Raw genomic sequence first — 8,713 nt, forward strand, 5'->3', positions numbered from 1 at the left:
TACATCACTGGACTCCCACGTAGTCAACTGTGTTTCAAGTCCCAACCTGGCAGCTCAAAACTCATGCCAGGCACATGCATACATGTGCCTAAAAACCCAAGAGGAGAATGGAGGAGAAGGGATTGCAGTATGGTCATTCCCCGGGAAGTGATTTCTCATTTTCAGTCTCTCTGTCTCTCTAGCAAGCACACGTGCCCTATAGCAAAAATCTCTCCTTCCTCCCCAAAAAAATCTATGGGCATGGCTGACCTCCTTAAAAGCTGACCATTTTACAAATCATTGACCTAGACAGTATCTCCCTATCACACTGTGAAGACGAAGGCAGACTTAGAGGCCAACTTCTTCCCCCTTTTTCTAACTGTCATGATTTTTCACGCATGCAAGATGATCAGACACTGAGAGAGCCAGGACACTGGGCTAGCACACCAAGGAGGCTCTTTCCACTAGATACAAAGGTCCATTGGAAGTCTAAATGTGTAGCACCAAAGATGAAAATGCAGAAAACCTGGCCCTAGGTTTGGGAGGCTGCTTGGGAGGCTAGAAGGCAAGGGTATCACAGTCACCAGGATGATTCGACTAAAGGTTCTTAAAATGTGGATTTCCTTCCAGATGAACAACTTCTGTTTCATTTTCCAAAGGTTAGGAGGGTTTTGTTAACAAATGCATTTGAAGTGATGTTAGGAAAAACATGCCTTTTCTGAAAACCTCAAAGCATCTGGGGGAAGTTCATCAGCGCCCAGCAGTCAGTGGTTTTCCTGGGAAGGGAGGGCTGGGACCCCATCCTAGGATCTGCACAGACAGCAAGTGTTTACCAAGCATTGCCCAGTGGTTGGGCTTATATAAATACAAGCTAGATGGGTGGGAAAGTCCAAACGGAAAGATGGACTTGGAATATCTCACTGACTGGGGGAGCAACAGAGAACATTTTTCCATCCCAGAAGGAAAAAGATAACGTAACATTTCCAGCCAGACTTCCAGGGCGTCTGCTCAACTGGTTAGGGGAAAATGACACATGCAAGGCCCAGAGAAACTGCCTCATGCAGACATCTCAACACAATGCTTGAAGAGAAAAAGAACCAGTTGCAGGGACAGGAAGTGGAGGTATCCTGAGGAGGAAGAGAGTAGACAGTGGTTGTTGTGGTTTGAATAGCGGTCTCTCAAAACCCAGTCCACCTAGACCCTAGAACCTAAGGATGTGATCTTACTGGAAGGAGGGTCTTTACAGATGTAACTGAGGCAAGGATAAAGATGAGGTCATTCTGAATGAGGGTCGGGGCTGAATCCAATGATGTGTCCTGCTGAGAGTCTGGAAAGGACAAGGGGAATGCAGCTGCAAGCCAAGGTTTGCTGGCAACCCTAGAGGCTGGAGAGAAAGGGGAGGAGCCTTCCCGGAACCTTCAGAGGCAGAGCCCAGGGAAGGAAATCAGATTTGTGCTGAGAAGGTCTCTTCTCACCAAAGACAGTGCTGCTGGATGCTAGAGTGGATACAGGTTCTTAAAGCGATTTGTTCTCAAGATTGTTCCAAATAATTTAACAAATTTAATGAGGAAATGGTGGGTAAGTTGATAGAGGAAACAGAAGCTGGAGCTCAGATGTCCTAGAACCCTGGCTCGACTTCCAAGGTGAGATACATCCTCCTCCCTTCCCTGACCTATTTTTCCCTTGGTCTATTACTCAGCACTTGGGGGCAATAGGACCAAAGATGTGCAATTAGGTTTGGCTGTGCCACCAGCCTAAGGGCCTTACACCACTAATCCAACCATTCGGACCCTCATGTCTGCCCTGTCGGGAGGGAAGGAGGGGTTTAGCCTCACCCTCAAGGTCTTCTGGACTAAAACCCAATGTTGCAAGGTACAAAATAATTTTGAAATCTCCTTTAGTCAATCTTTATGAAGTATAAATAGTATGACTCCTTGCCATGCAATGTAAATGTACCCTCTTGGAAATATGCTTTCTTGGAAGAAAAGGAAGGAAGGAAGAGTGGGACAGAGGGTGGGAAAGAAGGAGACATCAGGAAGAAGTCAGATCTGGTGTCTGGGCCTCTCCTGTGCTTCCACTGTGTTCCTGGCTGTGCCTCCCACAGCATTTCTCTGTGATCCTGACTCTGGGTCTTGAACCTGCCATGTCTCACAGCCTCTTGTGTCCTGGAGCATCAATAGACAGCCTGTGATTTTGGCCTCATGCTGTATTTCTGTCTAGTGCAGAGGAGCCACTAGAATAAAGCTTCTTATTAATTGCAATTCCCTAGGAGCCCCAGTAACTTAGGAGAAGGAGCAAGGACCAGCAGTAGGGCTCCTGCCTGGCTCCCTGCTCTACTGACACTTCAGGGCTGTGTCTGTTCATGGTATATAATGGATACCCTTTTCCCCCAAGGAGAAGGCAGAGTCACCCAAGGGACCTGAAGGCAGAAGTAAATTTGCCCATAAAGTGGAAAGGAAGCTTTGGGAACGGAGGACAGCAAGAAAAGAGTACTCTGAACTTGAATCAGTTAGGGACACTCAAAAGCCAAGACTGTCCTCAGGTGGTCACTTCTGCTTTGAGGAAAGAAGGGCCAGCATGCCCACAGCCTCAGAAACTGGGAAGCCTTTGGGATGAGAACCATAAAGAATGTGAGAGGGGTGTCAGCAGGTGGCATGGTGGTTATGGTTCTGGGTCCTATGTGACTTGTCTGTGGTTCTAGTCCCTAACTTGGAGGCTTGCAAGACACATTGAGTGGCCAATCTCCAGCACAGGGGGTTCCTGGGGCAGTATGGCCTTGTGCTCGTTAGTGTCAGGAGCTGCTGGTGGGTACCCTGGCCCTTCAGCACCAAGCTCACCACTGCAGGGCAGGTGAAGGCCCTCCCCTGGCCCCAGTACTGGCTGAGGCCTTGCGGGGAGGAGATACTGCAGGTGGGCAGCAGGGGAGCACTTGCTGGGCAGAGTTGACCTACCCCTAACCCCTATTCTTGGGCTCCTAGTCGCCAGGCTGGCATCTGAGGCCTGACTACTATGTGTGTGCTGGGCACCATGGCGCAAAAGAGGCAGAGGAGGATCTGCCCCAGCTGTCGGATAGTGGGGATGAGGCTGCCTGGGAGGATGAGGACAATACGGTTCTCTCACATGACAGGCTGCAGACCCCCTGCCTATTCTGTGACAGGTTATTCATATCTGCTAAAGAAATATTGTCACACGGCCTTGAATTTTATGGATACATTAAACTAATAAATTTATTAGACTTAAGAATCCTACAATTGTGTATATGAATTCCATACACAACCTAGTGCCTTGGGAGAAGACAGAGTATCTGAAGTCAATGTTAGAAGACCTTTAACTTCAGTTTGAGGTCAAACTGAGGATCTTTACGAACTGGTGCCAGTCCCATACTCATACCCCAATGGACTCAGTGAAAATACATCTGTTGTAGAAAAAGCGAAACATAGGAAGCCAGGACACGACCTGCTGAAGCTGCGTTAGCTAGAGAGTGTGAAGATCTGCAAAGAATGAAGACAAAGCAGGAGTGAAGACAAAGCACGAACTTTGGTATATACTAAGATCCACATATTTTCAAAGATAATACTGAATGAACTTGAAGATATTATTACACTGATTAAAGGAAAAATGAAAGAAGTCCATCTTCCTGTAGAAAAAGTGGATGTTATTATATTTGAGTGGATAGGCTATTTTCTTTTCCTTCTTCTTTTTTTTTTTTTTTTTTTTTGATTCTTTTATGTAAAGGACAAGGACTTGGCAAAAGAAGGCTCAGTCTACCCTGAACGTGTACCATGAGCCTTGAAGCAGTGAGTGACATGCGTAAACACAGGCTGGAGTGGCTCTCTGGGATGATGTCTATGGTTTCAGCATGTCCTACATGAAGGAAACTGCTATTCCAGAAGCTGCTGTGGAAGTTTTATACCCAAAGGCTCTTATTTCAGACTCTTTTGTTATTAAGTGGACAGACTGCCATACAACATCTAGCTCAGATTTGGAGTTTTCTTCAGATTTGACCCTGAAAATCATGGACATGCATGTGTGTGGCAATTGCTGGTTACTTTGATACATGTTTTGAGAAGAATAGCCAGAACAGTGTCATGTTCTCTGCAGGACCCTGGAGCACCAAAACACACTGGAAACAAGTGGTGTTTTTGTTGGAAAAGCCATTTTTAGTTAAAGCAGGTGAATCCTTGAAAGGAAAGATCTCAGTTCACAGGCATAAGAAAGATTCACGTTCTCTTACTGTGACTTTCACATGGAAAAACTCAAGTGTATGGCCTCCAACGAAAAAGTCATACAAGCACCACTAACTTGCAGGGGTTTTTTGTTTTTGATTTTGTTTTAGAGAGATTTTTGCTATAAGGCATGTGCGTTCACCAGAGACAGAGAAACAGAAAGTGAGAAATCCCCCCCCCCCCCCGCCCAGGGGGATGGCCATGCTGACCTCCTTTCTCCTCCATTCTCCTCTCAGGATTTTGGGCATACACACACACATGCCTGGTGTGAGTTTTAAGCTGCCAGGTCAATTACTCGAACAACATGGGACAACAACAGTCAACAACATGGGACTCTAGCAATGTAACCATTCCACCATCTGCTGGCCCCCAAACTTGCAGTTTTTAATGTGAGGAGTAGGATAGACCAGTGGGAGGGAGCAAGTTTTATGTGAGCACATGGATGATGGGTCCTTCCTAATGAGCCTCCTCAGTAATGGAGAAGCATGGTAGGGACCTGAGGCAGTTCTACCAGGAAGGGACCAACTGATGCTAGTGGGCCACCTGCGAATGTCTACTCAGCCAGATATAACCAAATGTAATCTCTAAGCTAAGTGTACCTACACTGAAAATTGTTAAATTGGCTTATATTTGGAACACAGACAGTCTTCATTGTTTTTAATAAGTTTATTGCTATATATTTAAAACAGTAGTAATTGATTGGGCTATTTGGATAATGTTTTATTAAACTAATAACCTAAGACGGTAGGCACTTTGCATATTTCTTCTTTGAGGAATACTTCTGTTTTGTTTTGAGATTTTTGCTATAAGGCACATGTACTTGCCAGAAAGAGAGAGAGAGAGAGAGAGAGAGGGAAAGTGAGAAATCGCTGCCCCCCCCCACACACACACACAAAGGAGCATGGCCATGCTGCAAACCCTTCTCTCTCTTGGGCTTTTGAGCACACATGCATATGTGCCCATCATGAGTTTCAAACCACCAGGTCTGAAACTCAAACCACAGTCAACCACATGGGAGCCCAGCACCTTAAGCACTACACCACCCACTGGAACTGAATAGTTTTTTGTTTGTTTGTTTGTTTTTGGAGAGGTTTTTGCTATAGGGCATATGCGCTCGCCAGAAAGACAGAATAAGACAGAGAGACAGAAAGCAAGAAATCACCCCCTAGGGGAGATGGCCACGCTGCAATCCCTTCTCCTCCATTCTCCTCTCAGGATCCTGGGCATGCATGCACATGCACCCGGAGTGAGTTTAAGCCACCAGGTCCAGGGCTCAAACCGTGGTCAACTACATGGGAGTCCAGCGACATAGCCATTGTACTAACTGCTGATCCCCTGATGAATAGTTTTTAATAATATTATCTGCTAGACTATCGGGATATATTTTTAAAAAAAAGAAAGAAAGACAAAGCAAATATAAGGGAAAAAGAGCATCAGCCTTCTTGTACAAATCACTTTTGAAGACATCGTAGTTGACCGTCTCACCTAGCATGACTGTGGTTCTCTTTTTGTAGCTTCTTTCCTCTTTAGGAAGATTCTTTAGCCATATTGATTTCCAATATTGTCCCCAAAAATCTAATTTTGATCCATTTATCCTAGGTTTCATAAGCACTTTTAAAGATTGGGTTAAATATGTACTTGTTTAATAAATATTTACTTACTATTTTCTTCAATCCAGAAAAAAAAAAAAGAAAAAGAAAGACTGGCACAGTGGGTGTGCTGTGCATGTGCCCAAAATCCCAAGAGGAGAGAGGAGAAAAGGGACTGTGGCACAGTCATCCCCCCTGGGGGTGGTTATTTCTCTCTCTCTCTCTCTCTCTCTCTCTGCCAGGGAGCCAGATGAGACCCAGTGAAAGCATGCTGAGCTCTTATCTGAGCCTCCAGGGTTTTCTGCCTGGACATCACCTGCACCCTGGGCATCTCTCGGAGATTTTCTAAGGGCAGAGTGAGGAAAAGGAAGGAAGGTTCTATAAACGTCTCTGATGCCTGATAGAGGATCAGAATAACTGCCAGTGGAGCCCCATGGTGCAGAGGGAGACAGCCAGGCTCAGATCTGCTCAGGCTCAAGCCCTTGCTCAACTGCTTCTCAACTCTTCAGCCTTGGACCATGACGCTTCCAGGGCCAATTTCTGTGTCCATCAATGAAGAACTGATGAACGAGGGCAAGTGGGAGAGTTGGAGGCACTGAGCTTTTCAGTTCTTGTCCTTGTGTTCCCAGAGAAAGCCTTCCTCCTGAGATAGCCAAGTCCAAGACAAACTTATTCCTACCAAGATGTGAACTGACCCTGACCCTTCACTGGAAACAATAGGGGAAGGGACCAATCAAATTCCCGATGTCCCAGAGCAGAATAGAAGTGTAGTAGGAACATAGCAGCAGTAAAAATACATTTTAGATGCTATACAGTTTTAGGGAACTGGTTTTCTTGATTTGGATTACTTTTAGCAGGTCTTAAGTGACAGATACTAGTCAAATAGAAGGTGATGCTATTTTGTTGAAAGGTTACTGAAGTTGCCTCCACAATGGTTAACATTTGAAAAGACAGCACTGAAAGCTGATATGGGACTAAAGCTCGCAAACATTGTTGGTGGAAGTGTGAAATGGTGCAACCATTTGGGAAAAGATCTGAAAGTTTCTTATAAAACTAAACATGCATCTACCCCAGATCCAGTAACTTTGATCCTAGATATTTATTCAAGATAAATGAAAACATATGTCCACAAAAAGATTGTTCTTGAATGTTCAAAGAGTTTGATGCATAATGGACAAAAACTGGAGACAGCCCAAGTGTCCATTAATAGGAGGTTATATAAACAAATTGTGGTATACTCTTTTTAAAAGACTGATTTAATTTAATTTAATTTAATTTAACCAAAGGGGGCTAGAGAGAGAGAGAGAAAGTGAGAAAGTGAGAAAGCAAGCCACCAGGTCTGGGACTCGAACCACAGTCAGCCATGTGGGAGTCCAGCGCCCTTAACCACCACGCCACCTGCCGACCCCAAATTGTGATATATTCTTAAAATGGAACTATCGATACATTCCAAACAACATGAACACATCAGAAAAACGTTATACTGAATGGAAGGAGCCAGATACCGCTAAGTACATGCTTCATGATTTCATTCACCTGAAATTCTAGACCAAGCAATATCAGTCTTTGCTGACAAAAAGTCAGATCAATGGTTGCTTCTAATTGAGGTGGGTATTGCTGGAGACAGTGCAAGAAGGAACTTTCTGGGATTCTGTGACATTCTACACCTTGATCAAAACTCTGAATGTACACAGCATTTGTGCACTTTGTACAGTAGAAATATGAATATAAATTTTATATAAAAAAACTATAGGAATATAAAAATGCTGAGCTCTAATTAATGATATGACTGATGAAATATAGTCATATACCACATACAACTTTTCAGTCAATAAACAGACGATAGTAATCTGGTAAGATTGTGACTACTGAAAAATTCTTATCACCTAGTGACATTGTAGCCATCATGATGTTACAGCTTGATGTATTACTTACTTTTGTGGCAGTGCTGATGTAAGCAAACCTAGTGTGTTGTATAAAGTATCAAACATACAGGGGCCAGCAGGTGGCATGGTGGTTAAGGTGATGGACTCCCACATAGTCAACTGCTGATCCAGCCCTGAACCTGATGGCTTGAAAATTGTGCTGAGCACCTGTGTGTGTGCATGCCAGAAATCCCTGGAGGAGAATGGAGGAGAAGGGATTGTGGCATGGCCAACCATCTCCCCGCCCCCAGGAGTTGATTTCTCACTTTCCTTCTCTCTGTCTCTTTCTGGTGAGTAAGCACATCCTAGGAGAGAAAAAGAGATAAAAGAAAGTATCACACATACAATTATGTACACTATATGACACCTGATAATATAATAAACGACTGTATTACTGGTCCGCGTGTTTACTATACTATACTTTTCATCATTATGATGTGCTCCTACTCATAAAAAAAAAAGTTTAGTGTGAAACAGCATGCTGTGCTACCCCAGCAGCAGTCACATACAACTTATATTTATCACATCTCTTGGTGGCATAATTTTTTTGGTATGCTTGACTTATGTTGTTTCGCTCATTGTGGCTCCTAACTGTAAAATATCCACCGCTAACATTGCCAAGGACAGGGCACATTGAGTAATTGCCAGGAAGACAAAATTTAAACTGATTAAGGACCACAAAGGTAAAAAATCATGGCTGATTGGGATCAGTGTTGGTGTAATGGCTATGTCACTCGACTCCCATGTAGTTGACCGCGACTCGAGTCCTGGACCCAGTGGCTTAAACTCATGCCGGGCGCATGTGTGTGAGTACCCAGGATCCTGAGAGAATGGAGGAGAAGGGATTGCAGCATGGCCATCCTGGGGTGGGGGGTTCTCACTTTCTGTCTCTTTGTCTGTCTTTCTGGCGAGTGCATGCATCCTATAGCAAAAAACTCTAAAAAAAAAAAAAAAAAAAAGCAGGGATGAACATTGCCCAAACGGGAGGCAGGGG

General features: G+C 44.3%; 1 pseudogene; it reads left to right on the forward strand.

Annotated features, from left to right (window-relative positions):
• The first annotated feature begins 1,056 nt into the window (after positions 1–1,056).
• LOC102497020 (protein arginine N-methyltransferase 3-like) overlaps positions 1,057–8,713 on the forward strand; it is a 39,912-nt pseudogene continuing 32,255 nt past the window's right edge.

Source organism: Tupaia chinensis, unplaced genomic scaffold, assembly GCF_000334495.1.
Source record: "Tupaia chinensis unplaced genomic scaffold, TupChi_1.0 Scaffold000492_1, whole genome shotgun sequence".
In the NCBI taxonomy this organism is placed as follows: Eukaryota; Metazoa; Chordata; class Mammalia; order Scandentia; family Tupaiidae; genus Tupaia; species Tupaia belangeri.